The 19,380-nt window shown below is 45.9% G+C and overlaps 1 long non-coding RNA gene and 1 pseudogene across 1 annotated transcript in view; one reads left to right on the plus strand and one right to left on the minus strand.

The window, feature by feature from the left end:
• The window catches only part of LOC132691764 (uncharacterized), a 156,600-nt gene that overhangs the window by 7,262 nt on the left and 129,958 nt on the right, over window positions 1-19,380 (minus strand). The window lies entirely within an intron of this gene.
• Window positions 5,743-5,826, plus strand: LOC132672937 (U4 spliceosomal RNA; annotated as a pseudogene).

The following is a 19,380-nucleotide window of genomic DNA, read 5'->3' on the forward strand; positions in this document are numbered from 1 at the left end:
ACCACTGTTTCTAGTGCCTCCCATCTGGGTGTGGTGTGGTTGGTTGTTGGTTTTTCCAGACCCACTCTGAAACCACTGAGAACATATCCTTACGGCTCTGCCGTATCAAAATACCTCAAACTTGCCTCCATGAAAAGGGAGCCTTGTTCCCTCAGCAAGCCATGTGTCCCAGAGCTGAGATCTGCCTCCACAAGGCACCAAATAGATTAGTCTCATCTATTCAGTGAAACAAAAACCAGTCAAACCAGTTGTTAGGCATCATGTGGGCCAAGTACAAATAAACTAGAAAACAGATGGTGAGAAGAAAGGGAATCTGCACATTTGCGTAAGCCATGGGTCCTGGTCTATGCCTATCGTCTATGAGAGGCCCCAGGGCAGGTTAAAGGTTGTGGGCAGCCTGACCAGTTTCCCCCCTCAAGGTTGTCATGGTTTTCAGCTGAAGAAGTCCTTCAATGGGACACCTGGGTGGCTCAGTCGGTTATGCATCTGACTTCAGCTCAGATCATGATCTCCCGGTTCATGAGTTCAAGCCCTGTGTTGGGCTCTGTGCTGACAGCTCAGAGACTAGAGCTACTTCAGATTCTGTGTCTCCCTTTTGCTCTCTGCCCCTCCCCCACCCACACTCTGTCTCTCTCTCTCTCAAAAATAAATAAATAAATAAATAAATAAATAAATAAACAAACAAACATTTAAAGAAAAAAGAAGCCCTTCAAAATCATGAGAATGCTCATAGGGTAAGAAAAGATTCTCTCTGTGTGATCACGTAAGAAACAATGGTCAAGTTCTCCATTTTTGTCTGAGATTTAACTGTAAGGATATTTTTGTTTGATATTTTATGATGAAAGGATACTAGATTAAAAAAAACAACAACAAAAAGCATGTTTTCTGATATGCTAATATGTAAACCCTGAGCAGCCAGGAGCATTATCTCAGACAAACTTTCCCCCCACCTTTTAACTACTGAAAGGGAGTCCTAATTCCTATGGTCTTATCATCCATCAGTGGCCTTTGACCTTTGTCTCCTTTCTCCTTCTTTCTGCTTCTGCCACTTGGTACCAGACATCGCTCCTCCAAATGATAGATGTGGTTGATAAATTTTCATGTTGTTTCTTTGAAAAATAATTGTTTCCCTTTAGTGTGTGTGTGTGTGTGTGTGTGTGTGTGTGTGTGAAGATTTGAGTACAACTTATCAATATTTCCTACTGAATGGCCAGTCCTGTGTACTGTTTTTTTAATAGTTATCTTATTCCAAGAGTAAATACTATCCCTAATCATAAACTTACATTATACTCAATTTATTCCTCCCATTTTTATATTACAGGATTTTGAACAAGTGACTAGTAATTTTCCTCCTTAAAAAAATTGAGTATTGGGGCGCCTGGGTGGCTCAGTTGGTTAAGCGTCCAACTTCAGCTCAGGTCACGATCTTGCGGTCTGTGAGTTCAAGCCCTGCATCGGGCTCTGGGCTGATGGCTCAGAGCCTGGAGCCTGCTTCCAATTCTGTGTCTCCCTCTCTTTCTGCCCCTCCCCCGTTCATGCTCTGTCTCTCTCTGTCTCAAAAATAAATAAACGTTAAAAAAAATTGAGTATTGTCTTCTAAATCTCTATATTCTAAACCTGCATCCAAATACCCGCAATGAACATTATATATATTCCCTCTCTCATTTTTGAGTTCTCTTTCATAAAGAAAATCTTGCCAGAAATACAAAGTAATATGACCACAATGTTTAAATCTACTGATTTTGAACTAGCATGAAATTCAAGCAGACTGTGCAGATTGGGCCTCAATCTTCTCATACTTACAGTGGTCAGATTCATTACAATTTAGAGATAGTCTCTAAGGTCCTTTCCCAATCAAACTTTCATTTCTTCTTAGTCACTCTCACCGGACAAAGGCAGCAGGAATCTGCCTACCAGTGGGAGAACTGGAGACCAGAGAGGTCACTGAACTAAGTGAGGGAAATAGAAACATTGTAGAAAGGAAGCTGTCTGGCCCAGGGTGATAACCAGCTAGAGAAAGGAGCTGACCTCTGTCTGTCCACTCTTCACAGCCAGAAATACCACCACGTGTGTACAAACCACACACACACACACACACACACACACACACTATATAGACAACACACACACACACACACCCTAAGTACCCACACAGAGTTGGCTGTGACCCTTCCCCCTTAGTTTCCATTCTCGAGCCTGGATTTGGAACTTGCTGAATGAATAAGAAAACAGAAATGGGCTTTGTATGGGAGTCCCACAGGATCTCACCAGATGTCTTTTTTAGGCCCAGACCGGTTTTCCACTGTGTGTGGGGTGGGAGAGCTGGGTGGCACCTAGGGATGGAGGCCTCAAAGAGGAAGGGACTAAGGAGGACAGAAACCAAGGCGGGGGGAGTCAAGGTGGGGAGGACAGCACAGGGCGGACAGCCAGCGATTACACCCAGGAACCCAGGGTCAGGAAGATCTGCTGGGTTTTGCTCTCGACTGGAGCGCCCTTTACCTAAACTCAGAGAGCCACCCTGAACCCAAAGGGAAGTCACTGCCTGGACCAGCCGAAGCTGACCGTGGCTGTGAAGGTGAGTAAGGGCTCTGTGTGCAGGGATAGAAGGAGCTAGTTGAGCCCCAGCCCGGCAGCCACAGCCACAGACATCCCACAAATGACCGTTTCAGTGAGAGCTTTTTAACACTTGGGCTCTCAAACCTTAAGAAATTCTCCACCCTGCAATTTCTAAAAGTAGATCTCATTCGGGCATTTTATAGAAGGTCAAGAAGTTCTGCCACCTACATCAGAGACATTCAGCTTTTCTTCTCTCCTCTTCCTTTTGAAATGATATCCAAACCCCAGTGGTTTCATCGCCTGGGAGAATGCTCTGCCACACGCAACATCTGTAAGCAGTTAATTTTCCAAATGGGAGACGGTCACCACAGATGCAGACCTTTTAAAAATAAACACCAGAAAAATATGACTCTGGCAAAAATGAAAGCCCAGAATCCATGTGAGTGGGTGGGAGGTAGCCGATGCCAGGACAGGATTCAGTTTGTGTAGATCAAAGCCACATCCTAGCCTGCCTGGCTGCACAAAAGCAGAAGAATTGGAAGGAGAGAACTGCAGGGCAGAGAGGGGACTTTTGGGGGGTATTCCGGCCCTTGTGCAGATCAGGAAATTAAAGCCTGAGGCAGGAGGCAAGTGCTTATCTGTGTCAGGACTGGAACCCAGGCCAGGAGCTTTCTCTCTATTATAAGCCTCATTTAAAAAGAATTTTTCTTTAGCATTTATTTATTATTGAGAGACAGAGGGAGACAGAGCATGAGCGGGGCATAGAGAGGAGGAGACACAGAATCCGAAGGAGGCTCCAGGCTCTGAGCTATCAGCACAGAGCCCAATGCAGGGCTCGAACTCACAACCCGTGAGATCATGACCTGAGCCAAAGTCAGACGGTTCACCGACTGAGCCACCCAGGCGCCCCTATAAGCCTCATTTTTATCTGAATATTTCAGCGTTTTCTTTTTTGGGAAAATAAAAGGTCTCTAACTTTGAACAACTGCCTTTAACCCCTACTTGGGGCCCATGTGAGATGTTGGAAAACTCTCGTTCTGGACTCCTAAGAGTGGGTGCTTTTGAATCTGGTGGTACCAAGATAAAAAAAAAAAAAAAAAAAAAAAAAAAGCCAGGTTGTTGTGACCAGTAACTGGTCAGGAGGAATTTGGGGCAGGGCAGGCTGGAGATCCAACTGTACACACATCCTACCCCTCATCTTCCCCAACAGGAAGATCATGCCCCTGACCAAAGTAAAAGGCGGCACAGAGTAGATTCCCAACACGGAGACTGGCAAAGGCGAGGCATCAGGACATCGCAGTTGTTTACGACTGGAGTTGAATGTAGGAAGTTTGAGAGACAAATGGCGCATTGAAAGAGATGTATTTGCTCCAGCCCCAGTAACGGCCAGCACAGTGCTAACTTGTCACGCTTTATCAGTGGCTAAAGCCATATTACTAGTTTATCCATCCATCTTGTCCCTACAGGATGGTTTTCAGCAGCGATGTTTCAAAAGACAAAAGTTGAGTTCAAAAGGGAAAGTGGAGGGAATAGGTAAAAGAAAAGGATAGAAGGAAAGAATCATGGGCAGTGGTGGCCCTGGGAGAAGAGTTCCCCACCAGGGGAAAAAATCAGAAGCCATTGAAGTGGGGACAGTGGAGGGGAGGCCAGACATGGTGGCCACCAGGAGGCGCTGCTGCCCCATCAAAGGCAGAGGGGTGGGTGAGAGCCGGCAGAGACTCTAGGGGAGGTTTTTCAGAACCTCAAGTGGGCTTCACTCCCTCTCCAACTCCACTCTAACCCCCAGATCCTTCCTTAAGGAAGAGTCTCCCCTCTTGGTCCCCTGAGAGTTGTCTCAGAGGACTCCGGAGGGACCCCTGCCTGTGAGCATTTCCAGGTGAACAACAATAGCTTGGCCAGGTGGCCATGGGACTGATGGAAGAAGCACTTGGGAGTGAAGAGACCTCCCGGATTTGCACCCCAATTTTGTTCCCCATATTTGAGGCCAGGCTCCCATCCGGGGGGAGATCAGGAAGGCACCCCTGCCCACAGCTGCTGACGGGCTTAGCACAGGCGGAAGACCTGGCTGGCAGCTGAGATCCTCCTTGCATGCTCTGGACCTCTGTTCTCCCAGCATATCCAGGAAGGAAGTGCTCACCTGGTCTCTGCTTGTCAAACAGCAAGTTCAGAGAAGACTGAAAGAAGCCGGAGTGTCAGGCATTCACCTACAGTAAACCCTGGCGGAGAGGCTGAAGGGACACCCTGTGGCCAGCAGTGGCTGGATTCACTACGGAGCACAGAATCAAGCCTGGGCGTTGCATGGCCCTAGGGCCATTTGCAGCAACCCCTGTTCCCCTCTCTCTGTCTGAGGCCCAACACCTGTTGTCTAGAATCAGCACTTACTTGCCTCTGGGCAGACACCCTGACGAATTCTATAGCCCCCCTTGGCTTCTCCATTTTCAGTTCTGCTCCTTAAACACCAAAAACTTCCATCACTACAACCTTCCTCAAGTTACCTTTTCCAGGATTATGGCTTAGTAGATATTAGTTACAGCTCAGGCCCAACGATGTCTCTCAAGAAGATTTTAGGGAGACCTGTGTCTTCCAAGCCTAAATCGCATCCCAGAATGCTTTCTCCCCAAACTCAATCTTTCAATTTATTGGTCTGCTCTTGCTATTCTAGGGACATGAGAAACGCAGACTTAAGGAACCGAGTGCGCTGAGACCCTGAGCTGCTCGTCCCAGCCTTGGAGGACAACTCTAGTGAGGGCACTAAGCCATGCAAGTCAAGCTCAGGTATGATTCTTGAAGGCGACAGCAGAGGGTCTGGCCCTACTGAGACGAGAAAAGACACCAGCAGAGTCCAGTCACCGGTGGGACCCTGGGCTGTCCATCCCCAGCAGGACCCTGCCCAGCAGGCTGCTGAGCCCTGGGGAGGCCCCAAGCACAAGGAAGAGGGGGCAGGGTCTAGAACACTAGACAAGAGTCTGATCATATTGTGGATTTGGGAGTCTGCTGCTGACGCCACTAGGGGATGGGGATGCCTAGGAAATTCTGGAAGCTGCGGGCTGCCCGGCTGACTCTGACACACCCAATCCTCATTTGGATTTTAGCAAAGGAGACTAAGAGCAGGAGGAAGGCACCCAGGAGCCTGCAAGTCGTGCCTAAGCCTCCAGATCCCACATCTGAAGAACACCACTTACTATCAGCTTTGAGCAGTGGTAGCACCGTCGCCTCTGAGGTTTAACCGAGGCACGATTATTACTGATTGAAACCATGAGACCAAATTCCAGTCCTCTCATCCCTCCAGTGGCAGGCTGAGGCTCCACATCCATTTCCTGCCTTGGTCAGAATTGGCTACAGAATGGGCCATGCCTGCCGGTGGCTCCTGCAGGGAGAGGCTGAGGAGGATAAAGGCAGAGAAAGAAAGGGATGCCAAGGGGAACAGAGCAAGGACTTGAGGAGCCCATCCAGGTCCTCCTAGAACCCGAGGCGAGGGAGGCCTAGGAGCTCACTGGCATAAGCCCACCTTGTGGCCGTGATGCTCTGGGGATACCCCAGCTACTCAGCCACTCCCCACAGGAAGACGGGCTGTCCTTGTACAGCCATTCCCCTGGCTCCTGAAGAGGGTTGGCTCTGAAGCTCACAGAAAATCAAAGACACGCAAGGTACAATTAGAGGGATCCTAGCAAATGTCGGGTTCAACCAAGGCCCTCATATTATGTAATCCAGGCTCAGAGAGGTTAAGCAACCTCACAGAGCTAGATCTAGACCGCAACTCTTGACCCCTGACTCCTAGTCAAGTACTCGTTTTCTGACACCAGAATCTCCCAGAAGGTCTCTCAAAGAGGTCAAGAAACAAGTAGCTCTGATCAAAGTATTAAAAACTCAGCTTCAAAATGATGACAGGTGAGCAGTCAATGCGGTCGTTTGCAAATAAACACACCATCTTACCATTGCATTCAGTGTGGTCCTGACAGCCATGCCCTATGGAAAGCCATCACTCCCACTTTTCTGTTTCCTCCTCAGTCGTCTCCTCTGGGAAATAAAGCCACATCCCTGCTTCAGAGGGATGCCATGAGGCTGGAGTAATGTCTCACCCAATCTGTACAGCTTATAATCAAGAACAAAGAAGTAGACCCCCAAACAGCCAGTATAGACCCCACAAAGCCCAGCTTCCAAAGTGCACGTGCTCACTGAAAGTCCCCTCAGACTCATTCTGATCCTATTAACTCTTGCTTTTTTAAATTGTCCTAACAGGCGTACCTTCCAGGATTTTGTTTGTTTGGGTTTGGTTTTGTCATTATTACTTTTGGTTTTTTTTCTTAATCCATGAGCTATTGGAAACAGCCAACAAATTAGAAGGAAGGTGCTGAACTGCTAGCAATAAGCACGCTGAGGGTTGCAGAAGCGGTTATCTGTGAGACAGAAAGAAGGCACAGAAAACACACAATTAGGAGTCCCGAAAGCATAAGTCATTTTGGTGTGGGACTACATAGCCACAAATATTCCAGAAGATTGAAGGTATTACTGTCTGCCTGAATCATTAAAAAAAAAAAAAAGAGGAATTTCTTGCACCCATCTTCTGATTCTAAGAATAATGGCCCAGCCTCACCAGCTCGAGGGATTTTTACTCCTCTCAGTCCATACATCATTTCAACGTCAAGAACGAGACCCCATTTCTCAGGAGCAAGGCCCCCCCCCGCCGGTGTGAGCGTTTCCTCTTCAGACGCACTCCCACACACCCAACAGATGCACTCAGCATTTCCACTAATGACTGCAAATTAGCACAAGGATTCTTCGGAGATGGTACACAGAAACAGTACATGCAGGATATTGGAGGAGTGTCTAAAACACTTGAGAACAAACCGTTTCCAAGCTCCCAAGAGCAGTTTGGAAGCCTCTATTTATCTACAAATAACTGACATGCTCCAGATAATCTTCCTTCCCTGTTTATTAAAAGAGGCCCTAAGAGCCCCTCTAGGCCACTGTTGAATGATTGAATGAATGGATGGATGGGTGGCGAATAAATAAACCTGGTGACACAGCTGAAGTTATTTGAAAATAACAAATCCCCTTTCTTTAAATACAGCCCAATGCAGACTCCCACTGGTTCACACATTTCTCCCAAAGAATCTGCATCCGTAAGACCTGAGTGCATTCATATTTTTATGTTTTGGATCATTTTTGCTGCTTATATTCTGGAATAACATCCAACAAGCAGATGAAAAGTCAAGAATCCATCCATTTAGATTTCTAAGTATCCAGATGGCTGGCATCAGTAGATGTAAGCATTGTGTATCCATTCATTCAACAAATATTTATTAAGTGTCTGCTCCATGCCTGGCTTTCTGCTAGGCTCTGAAAACCTCAAACTGAGCAAGATTGATTATTCACCCAACTTCACAAAACCACATCATCTTGAAGCAGAGGGAAGAAAGCAACCATGCGTGTAAGCTGCTCCGTGCCCGGCACTGTTTTAGGCGCCTTCATATGATACCAACTTTTGTTTTAGGACAACCCTCGAAAGTAGGTATAACCATAAACAGGTGAAGAGAGATCAGGTAACTTGCTCAAGCCACACAGCGACCAAGAGTCAGAGGAAGAACTGTAGCCCGTTGCCCCGCACGGCACAGAGTGCGGGCCTGTGATGGGAGGCAGAAAGCAGAGTAGACGGACTCTGCCTCCCTTTGCTGCACCCCCCACCCCCAGGAAAGCGGCAAGCTCTTCTAAGCCTTAGTTTCCTCGTCTGTCTAATGGGACCACATTGCCTCTCTCAGAACTCAGCTGTGGGAATCAAAGGAAATAATACATGTTGGGGTCTCCTGGCTTTGGAACCAACACACGTAGGTAGTCGGCGAATGTTTATCACGTCAGTGGGTCCAGCCTCCAAACCCTCTTGCACTCTCACCTCCCACCCCAGGAGGCCCTCTATGCCAGTGTCCACTGAGAGCAAGCACCCCCAAACACTTCTGGGAGCAGGCCGCTCATGACTTCCTGAAACAGTCTGTTCTAGACTTGGAAGGCCTCCCTCACCTGGCATTCCCATGTGCCTTTTCCTGGGAAAGACAGGAGAAGCCACAGGCCTCCCCCAACAGGTGACAGTTTGGCTTTGAGATGAGGTCCGTGTACAGGAAGCCTTAGAGAAGGCTCGACATGCATCCTATTCAGGAACAGGAATGGGAGGTGTTGGAGGTGAAGCAGGCTCTCTCTTCCCTCCTAGCCTCCATCTGTCCATCCCAAGGAGATGCTGAGCTGACGCCCAGGGCAAACATCCTGGACGAGGATGGCCAGGCCTCCCCCTCGGTCCTGATGCTCCCAGAATCTCCTCTTTGTTTTCTGCATCTCCCTCCCCTACCTGCTCAGTCCTCTTTTGAGCTGTTTTCCCACATGACTGCTAAGCCAGCCAGGTTATCTCCCGGCCTTGTGAGAGACCAGCCTTGCTCTAATGTTTTGAATCTAAACCACCATGAAAAAAAATAATAATTAAAAAGACAATTTTGTGACCATGTTAAATCAGAGTTAGAGAGACCAAAGTACCACATATCCCACCACTCCAATTATTCCTTCTAGAAGTGTTAGGTGTTAAAGTTCAAGCTCTGGAATCTGGCCTTTTGGGTTATATTCGGGCTCAACTGCTTGTAACTGGTAAACTTGGACAAGTTAGCTAACCTCTTTAAGACTTTTTCTCATCTGTAAAATAGTCCTCCCCCTCCCTTAAAGCATTGTAGTAAAGAACAGAGATCAGTAAAGTATGGCCCATAGGCCAAATCTGACTCACTGCCTGTTTTTGTGAAGGCCTATGAGCTAAGAATGGTTTTTACATTTTAAATGGTTGGGAAACAATCAAAAGAAGAATATTTTGTGATACGTGAAAATTACATGAGGTTCACATTTCGGGGTCCACAAATAAAGTTTTATTGGAACATAGCCACAAACATTTGTTTACATGTTGCCTATGGTTGCTTTTCTGCTATAACAGCAAAGTTGAATCGTTTCAAAGGAGAGGTGATAGCCCATAAGCCTAAAATATTTACTCTCTGGTTCTTACAGAAAATGTCTATCAATCCCTAGTAAAGAGAAAATGAAGGAACCCCTGGAAATGCCTGCAATAGTAAATACCTAAAAAAATGTCAGCTATCTTTTTCTCTTATTACCTTCGAGCTCCCACTTACCTTTGGTAATACATTCCCAAGTGATTCCAAAGGTTTTCTACATTATTTTTTAAATCGCTGCATAATATACATTCCCCTATGGAACATATATGGTAGTATGGAGCATTGTCAACACAGAAGACATTGTCCTGACCTCACACAGAGACAATGGGAGAGAGGTCCCACCCATCCTCCCAAATGTCATCCTCTGGACTTACTCTTATTGGAACACACAGTGAAAGGGCTTGGAATAGAAGCAAAATAACAACAAAGTCTTCGTATTTCCATATATCAGAGAACATTGAATGGAGAAAGTGCATTAGAAATTCTCTGATCCAATTGCCCCTGTTTTGTAAATAAGAATCTGAGCCCAAATGAAATTCAGGGACTTAGCCTAGCGCAATTTTCTTTGACCACCCCCACGCCAATCTCGGTGCCTTTCCTGCATATGCTGTTCTCTGCCCTTGTTCCTGATGTGTGTGCTTCCTTTCCCTTTGACTTTATTTATTCTTGGCTCAGACGACATGTCCTGACTGCCATATGATGCAACCTTGAAAAACAGTTCATGTGTAGGTCCTAGTTTATTGGATGTTAATAATCTTAAAAGCAAATCAAATCCATTTTTAAATCTTTTTATTTTTTTAATTGAAATCTAATTGCTATATGACATTATATAGTTTCAGGTGTACAACATAATGATTTGAAATTTGTATGTATTGTGAAATGACCATTGCAATAAGTCAGGTTAACATCCATCACTCTATGTAGTTACAATTTTTTTTTTATTGTGAGAACTTTGAGGATTTACTCTCTCAGCAAATTTCAAACATGCGATACAGTATTATTAACAGTATTATAACTGCTGTTATAGCAGTTAACAGCATTAGTCACCATGCTGTACATTGCATCGCAGGATTTATTTATTTTATAACAGGAAGTCTGTACCTTTTGAACCTCATCACCCATTTTGTCCACCCCAGAATCCCCCTCAAATCCATTTTTAAAACAAAGGCGCGTCTACCCAGCCCAGGCTTGACATTCGTTCCCAAGCTAATATAACTCCTTAATGACCCTAATCAAGATTTGCCCATGTTTAGCCAACCTCATCACAGGGTCCTGGCATCAGCTGCCCATCCAGGTTCCAGAACAGGTGAGAAAAATGAGAAGGCGCTTCCCGGAGCGGCAGATTTGGCCCTCACAGGCTGCCATTCACACAGCAGGACAGAAAAGGCATTCAGTTTCCTCCTCCATGTCATGATACCAACCGAAATTACCTTTAAATGGGAAGAAAGTCATTATTTAATCAATAGGATTGCGTCAACTGAGGAAAATTTGTCTCCAGTGTAAACAAGCGGAACGTCTTTGCGCTCTATGAAAACAAGGTTAAATTACTTGCAGATCCGGCGACGAGAGACATGTAGGAAGTGAACCTGAAGCCGGACACATTCAGGGTCTGGGAACCGAAAATAATAGGAATTGTTCTGATTTTTCCAATGGAATCGAGCAAGAGACAAGGCCCGCCTCTTTGCAGAACCAAGGATTCCTATGCTTTACCCTTTCTTATGAGAAGGACAAGAAGTGGAAAAATAATGACAAAGAGAGATGAGGACAAACAAAGGTTAAATGAACGGTGGGCAGCTGATCCCTCCGGAGCTGGCCAACGTCACCGACCTGCAGGGGACTGGTGTTGGGAAAAGAGTGGCATTAAAATGAAGCATGATCACACCCGACCAGTGCTTCCTGTTCACAGCCTTTCCTTTGCTCCATCAATATCATTCAGCAGATCATATTAGGAATAAATTATTATAATGGTGGCTAATGTGTATTGAGTGTCCATGCCAAGTACGCTGATCCCTCGATGTGCACTGTGTTATTCAATATTCGCAATAGCCTTAGAAAGTAGCTATCGTGATCATGCCCATTTCACAGATGAGCAAAGTCACTGAGTGAAAGTCACTGACATTCTTCCTTCAGAACACAGTGAACCCTAACCAAATAAATGTTGGCTCTGGGCTTTTCGAAGGCCAGACTCCATCACTTTTGTGATAAATTCTGGCTCGTGTTTATTCCCCATGTCTCCTCCCATCCTCCTACCCACCCCTCACTCAGCTCCAATTCTGAAGTGTCCCAATATGTGGTTCATAACTGACCTTCCCTCCATAACTATATCCCTTACACGTCCATCAGGAAAATACAGTCACCGCACGCCTAGGCCCTGGGTCACCCTAACAGGGATCTGACATGGCTGAGGCCAAGGGGCCCTCTTGGCCTCCTCTGGTGAGACTGTGGCATGCTGGCCTGGCTGTGTGACATGCATGGTAGCCTAGCCAAGAGAGCAAGAGGCTGGCCTGCTGAGAAGGGGTTCACATTAGGAACCATTTATAAAAAAAAAAAAAAAAAAGTGAAATGAAACATATTTGACCTGGGAAGAAATAGAAGACCTCTCAAGTTGCCAAAGTGACGAATTAGACAGGGAGGTAGAGCAAATGTGAACTCCTGGGGAGTCCGTCAGAGGAGCCCAGATGGAATAGACCAGGCCGACGTGGTGGGAGGAACGGAGGCAGGATGATTTATCCAGGTTGGATTGGGAGACCCGTCAGAGCACTCCACAGAGCTAGACACAGTCCACCCTTTGTACCCTATTTCTCTAACTCATCAATTTTATAGCCACATTACCTTCCGAGTGGGCAGGAAAGCAGATATTGGTGCCATCACAGGCCTGGCTGTGGTTTGCACAGCATAATGACAGATGCCAAAAACAAAGGGGAGGGGAGAGGGCACTTGAGAGACCACAAAAGAGCCTTTATAATTATGCCTCTTCCTCCTTCGGGAGCCTGCCTCTCTCTCGCTCTCGCTCTCCCTCTCCTCCCCGGCGGAGGTGCCAGGCTGGCTGCAGCGGTGCTGTCCTCCCGGATGCGGATGCGCGCTGGGCAGCTGCCTAGCACGCGTCTATTAATAACCGTGCATGGACTTGAAGGCAGCTATTCCGTCCCGCCTCTCTTCTCCAGGCTAAAGAGCGGCAATCCCTTTAACCTTTCTTCATGGGCCCGATTTTCCATCCCTTTAATCATCCCTGTCACTTTCTGCTGGATGGCCTCCACTCTCACCACATCCCTCCCCGGGGTGGAGACTCCGAGCCAGCTGGGATAATGGGCCTCCCGCCTCAAGAGCTGTTCCTTTCCCACCGCACTGCAGCCCCCCAGGCTGAGTTACTGCCCTTCAGGACACAACTGGAGCGCGTCCCGCCCCGTGTGGATGTTCCCCTCGACCAGAAAGTCACTAACATCCAACCGTCGGCTCGGAGGGGATTCCCACTGTTCACTGCCCCACCCCGGCTGCCTATCCTGTGGACCCTGAGAACAGCCCCCCCAGCCAGATTCCCTGTGGCCACTTGCACCCCCACCCCCACCCCGCCAAAACAGTAAAAAAACAGCTTTAGAAACAACTTTTAAAATCAAATGTCATTTTTATCACGCCCCTCCTCTACTCAAGAGCCCTTAGTAGCTAGCTCACTGTTGCTTTCTGATTCAGTGAATGGAAACATTTGCCAGATTCTGGGTCCAGATTCCTCTCCCCACCCCCCCTCTGCCTATATCCAGATCCTCATTCAAAAAGATTTCCCTAGTTAATTTTCTCATTCTGGCTACACCTTTACCAGCCACCCCCATCCCCACAATGTCTTGTTAGATACTGTTTTGGGTGGGGTAAATTATATGTATATATATACAAATTTACATACATACATATTCACATGCATACATATTTACACACACACATATATGTATATAGAATATATGTAATTTTATTTATTATTATTATCTATAATACATATGGATTAGGCTTCTTTGACAGGAAACAAACTCTTACAGGTTTAAGGAACAGAAAGGGCTAGATTGGTAATTAAAGGCATAGTTCACAGAATTAAAGATGGGGTTGAACCACAGGCCTAGGAAAGGGCAGAACAGGGCAGCTCTGAGGTCTTTCTAGAAGACTGTCATCAGGTAATCAGCTCCAACTCTCTTCCATCCTTACTTAACTTTGCTTAACATTCAGAGTTTCAGGACCTAGAATCTACAAAAGATTGTGAGGGGGTGGGGAATCCTGTGATTGGCCACACACCCCCTCCCCCCACCCAAAACACACAGGGTGGGGGACAGTTGCCAGGTTTAGCAAGTAGAAATGTAAAATGCCCAGCTCAGGGCTCCTGGGTGGCTTGGCTGGTTAAGCTTCTGGACTTCACCTCAGATCCTGATCTCATGGGTCTGTGAGTTCGAGCCCTGCGTCGAGCTCTGGGCTGACAGCTCAGAGCCCGGAGCCTGCTTCGGATTCTGTGGCTCCCTCTCTCTCTGCTCCTCCCCTGCTCGCACTCTCTCTCTCTCTCCCTCAAAAAAATGAAATAAACATTAAAAAAATTAAAATGCCCAGCTTGATTTGAATTCCAGATAAACAAGGCCTAATTGTTATAAATCTATGCCAAGCAGTACTTCCTGAATTTGTCTTCCCATTCTTGCCCTCCCCCAGTCCTACTCCACAGCCCCTAGGTGGGCGTTCCCTCAGACCAGGGCCTGCATCCCCTCTAACTGCCACAATACCTGGTGGTACCTCACACCTAACAAATTTCTTTCGTCCATCCTCAAGGTGACTGTGGCTGTTAGTTCTTTCTCTTTAATTTTAATAACCCAGCTTACCTCACCTCAAAACTATATATTAACTGACACAGATAAAAAGGCTAATGTGCCCTTGAAAATCATTATTATTTATTTCCTCTTTACCTCTCTTGAGGAAAACCCAACTTCCTTTGCCTTCTCTCTTTTGCCGAATACTTTGAAAATAGCCCTGGCAACATTGAGCATCTGTATAACTTTTTACAGCTGAACGTGCATTTACACATTCATCGTTTTATTCAGCATCATAAATTAGCATAATTAGTGACTTAAGTGGTCAGTTGGCACGGGTAATACGGTCTCCCATTTCGTGGATGAGAAATTAAAACTTTGAAAGGGAGATTATAAAAACTAGTGTGGATACAAAGTTGTTTGTTCCAAAGCTTAGAACGATGTGTTCTTTCCTCTACATCGGGGGTTAGCAAACTTTGTCTGTAAAGGAGACACAGTAAATATGTCAAGCTTTGTACACCATATGATCTCTGTCACAACTACTCAAGTCTGCCACTGTAACATGAACGCAGCCATAGTTAATACATAAATGAATGGATGTATGTTCCAATAAACTGTATTCACAGAAAAGGTCACCGGCCATATGTAGCCCACAAGCTGTATTTGCTAACTATCCTCTCCTCTGCACAGCACAGTAAGTAAGCACTCTTTAATCTTTATGAATCTATCAAAGTTTGCCTCCCGTTGGGATGCCATGATTTTGATCTGTTCAATATTAGATCATTCTACTACTTTTCTCTCTCCTTACCTCTTATGTGTCAGTATTGTTTGGACAATAACTGATTTGACTTCCCACAACCCCCTGATCTCTCTCCTCCACCGTGGCAAAGTTTTCTCTTGCACTATGAACATGCCCCGTTAAGCTCATCCTTCCTCCCCTGGATCCTTCTTTACCTGCGTGTGAGATCAGTTCTGACAGGCCTTGTGAGGAGGCACCTTTCTGAGACAGAGCTTCCCCCGAGGCCCCCAGGATCAACCAGGATAAATCTGCCACCCCGCTTCCCCTCACTCTGGGTTTCGTGGGCCTCATCCTTTGGGCCTTTTCCAAGTTTGTCCCCAGAAAACTCACGTACTGGAAAGGTAAGTTCACTGTCAGGTTTGCCTACAGCCCTCTTCAGCTCTGGTCCATGGAAGACAGAGACTATTCAGTCCATCTTCTGCCAGCAGAGTGGGAAGACTGGCTTAAATGCTCCTTCCAGGGAGAGCAGGAACTCCCTACAGCACACCAGCTAGTTTGGTTTATACCCTTCACTGTTGATAGATCTGGGACAGTGAGGGGTGGAAACTGTGTGTAAACAGCATTCTCCTGGGCTTAGGTGACTGGGGTTGCAAATCCTCAGGTAAGGTGATTGACCACCTGGACCAGATTCTACATTGTAGGAACCAGTGGGAAGTGACTGGTACCTCACTAAGGTCGTCCAGGTCTTTAAGTGGGTTTCTAGATGCATGTGTGTGTACACACCGGGCATAAAGTCGAAAAAGATTCTAGAGATCATGTTACTCAAACGCCTCATTTACGAATAAGGAAACCAAAATCCCTGAGAAATCACCTCAGTCTATCATGATGGCAAGAGATAAGGATCCACATCATCTTTACAAATCATAACCATAAAGATGGTGATGAACTCGATCAATGAAACTAAAATTTATAACCATAAAGCTTTCCTTGAAGGTCAGTACATTTTATTTTAAATGTGAAGCAGAGAACATGCCCAGCCAAGCACACCCAAAAAAACTATGATGACAGCAACTTTTTCAGAAGTAATTGAGATTTGGCCTCTCAAAGCTTTCGTGTGTTCCGAAGGTGGGGTTCCCTGGGAACACCAACAATCCCCTCCAACTTTCTTCATAAAATCTCCAAAAGGGTCAAGAGAGGCCACAAAGAGTAGAGTACAAGTAACGCTTGGGATCTGAATGCCCTGATTCCACCATTTAGAAGCTGTGTAACCTTGAGCAGATAACTTATTTTTCTAAACCTGGTTTCTCATCTGTAAAAGAAGGGTAATATTAGTACTTATCTTGAAGAGGTGACGTAATAATCAAATGAGATAATGTATACAGAGTGTCTGATATAGACTGACTTAATAGTAACCATTCAACATTCACTATTGTTCTAACGTTGACACTTTTAGGCTTTTTGCTTATAGCCCAACTCTAATTTTGAGTTGACCACTCTGTCTACTTTTTACACCGTGAAACAGGGATAGTAATTTAGCAGGAGAGTGGGATAATTACAAGTTAGTTATGACCTGGGGAAACAGATCTGGCTCCTTGCCCAGACTACAATCTGGCCTGAATGACCTCCAGGCTAAGAGAGGAGGTACTGTTCTGAGCTGAGTCCCCTCGGAGGGCGTGGCCTCCGAGCCAGGACTCAGGACCCCTGGAAGAAGTAAGGCAGAAGTTCAGAGAATTAGGGACATGTGAAAAAGGCTAATGCACAGTTTTCTTGGCGGATTATCTTTCTGGCATTACGATTTTTGAGTTAAATTTTGTCCGCCTTTGAAAATCCCGCAAGGTGAGGGCAAGGAAAACCAGGGAATTCCTATAACAAAAAGACAAAGGGGTCACGATAGCTCCTTGATAAGGGTCATACCTCAGGGATACCTCAGGAGACCAGACTGTAGTATTTGCAGCATCTCCAAACCATTAAAAAGAAATAAAGAAAGACAAAGAAAAAAAAAAAACCAGACTGCCTACAGCTTCATTTTCTGGTGATGGAAGAAATGTGCTAGACAAAACAACTCTTTCTCCTTTTCCCGGGGTTACTTGGTAGCAGCAGAAAACACTTGACCAAAAGTTCCAGGAGGGCTTGATATCGGCTTTGAAAAGTACAAATTCCCACAACAATCAGGGACTAAAGTAGCAATATTTTAGCCTTTCACAGGAATCTGGTTATTATTACCATTAATGCCAAGTATCTTGTTTCTATTCTTTTTGATTTAAGGTAATTTTCTTTGTAAAAGGCCCGCTTTGTTAAGCTCTCCACGATTATGTTGGCTTTGGGAGAAAAAGAACTAGGCATGGGAGCAAAGTATCGTGTTGTACCGAAACTTTAGAGGACCTGGTTGTGAAGAGCCCCTCTGTTTTTGCTCTGAAACTGATGTGGTTCTCCAGTCTTCGTTTTCTAATTCAGGGCACTAATTTAAGCATCGTCCACTCTGATGGTGGTGTCTTTACTTGGACATGACAGTTTCCAAGGAAGGTCTCCAGAAGACTGAACCTACCTGGTCAGGCCTGGCGATGATGCCAGAGGAGACCCAAGTCAATGTTCACATCTAGAAAGAGACCCCATGACTCAGGGTCCATCTTGTAGACAATGAAGAAGGACAGATATTAAAAAGTGAAATATTGGGGCCCCTGGGTGGCTCAGTCAGTTAAGCGTCTGACTCTTGATTTCAGCTCAGGTCATGATCTCATGGTTCGTGAGTCCGAGCCCCATGTCTGCACTCTTAGTGCAGAGCCTGCTTGGGGTTCTCTCTCTCTCTCTCTCTTTGCTCCCCCCCCACAACCAAACATTTGCATGCTTGCTCTCTTTCTCTCTCAAAATAAATAAATAAAGTTGTTGGTTTTTTTTTTTTTTTTTAAGTGAAATATCTAGCTCAGTGGTTTTCAACTGGGGGCAATTTTGCCCCCCCAGGGGACATTCAACAGTGTATGAAGACATTTATGGTTATCAAAACTTTGGGGGATGGGTGGGTCCTACTGGCATCTAGTGGGTAGAAGCCAGAGACGCTGCTAAACATCTTACGAAACACAGGATGGGACCGCTGGTAAAGGCTTCTCCAGCCCCAAATGTCAATAGTGCTGAGGCTGAGGAATGCTGAGACAGAGACACAGAGAGCCCTGCATGGGCTGGGCCCTGCCCACCTCCCTCTCCATATTTTGCCCCATTCCCACCCACTCCCTTAACTCCAGCCACACAAACAAACTTCCCGTTCTTGACGGCACTGTGTTCCCTCAGCACATTCTGATCCCTCTGCCTGCCAGGCCCTACCCTCTCATCCCCCAGATTTCACCCAATAGATACCTTCTTGGGAAGCCCTGCGAGCAAGACTAAGTCAAGTCCCCCATTCTTTGCTCTCTCCTCTTTATTCTTTTTTTTTCCAAGGGTTTTCAAAGCATCTTCATGGCTTTTTCAGAACTCTCCAAGCTCCCTGCCTCTTGGCTGCTAAGCTCATGGGTTACCAGCACCAACTGCAGCCGAATAGCTAATGTTGGAGTCTCCACTCGGGCATATTCTGGTTGTGGGACCTTGGACAAATCATCTGACTTCTCTGTGTCAGTTTTCTTACCTCCAACATGAAGGTAATAGCTGTAGCTAGCCTCTAGGGAAGCCATGAGGATTAAATGAGAGATTAGGTCAGGCCCATCATGAGTATCACATAGAAGTTCACTATAATTATTATTTCAGGAATTAAAACTGCTCTTCTGAGATGTTGAGCTCCATGATAAGAAAGATACACAGTATTTTCTCTTCCCAGGAGCGTGGCCCTCATGCTATCTTTTCTCTACCAGAGAAATCAAAGCTCAAATCATTTAAGGCAGGGGAGTCAAAATCAATGCCTCGTGTTTACAGATAAAGAAATGGAGACCCAGAGAGGTTAAGGGACTTGGAAAAATCACATGGCAGGTTCCTTTCTACCTGATCAATCTCTCTCTCTCTCTCTCTCTCTCTCTCTCTCTCTCTCTCTCCCCACCCTCAGTCTTTCCCTCCCTACCTCCCACAACCATCTGTCCTCCCCAGCCCCCTTTTGAGGTGATAACTGGTACAATTCTTGATCTACACTAAACGAATAACCCATAGCAACTATCTCCATCTGAATACAGGTCCCTGCTCCCCAGCCTTTCTACAAAAGACCTGGGGGTTATAAAAATCCAAGCTTATCAGAACAAAGCACACCAAACAGAACACAGTAAGGTTTCCAACTAGAGATTTAAGGTGCTTATACAACAGCCTAAAAGAGAAAATCTAGACCTGACAAAAAAAAAAAAAGTAGACCAAAGGCAAATAATAA

This window comes from Panthera onca, chromosome A3 (genome assembly GCF_046562875.1).
Source record: "Panthera onca isolate mPanOnc1 chromosome A3, mPanOnc1 haplotype 2, whole genome shotgun sequence".
Taxonomy (NCBI): Eukaryota; Metazoa; Chordata; class Mammalia; order Carnivora; family Felidae; genus Panthera; species Panthera onca.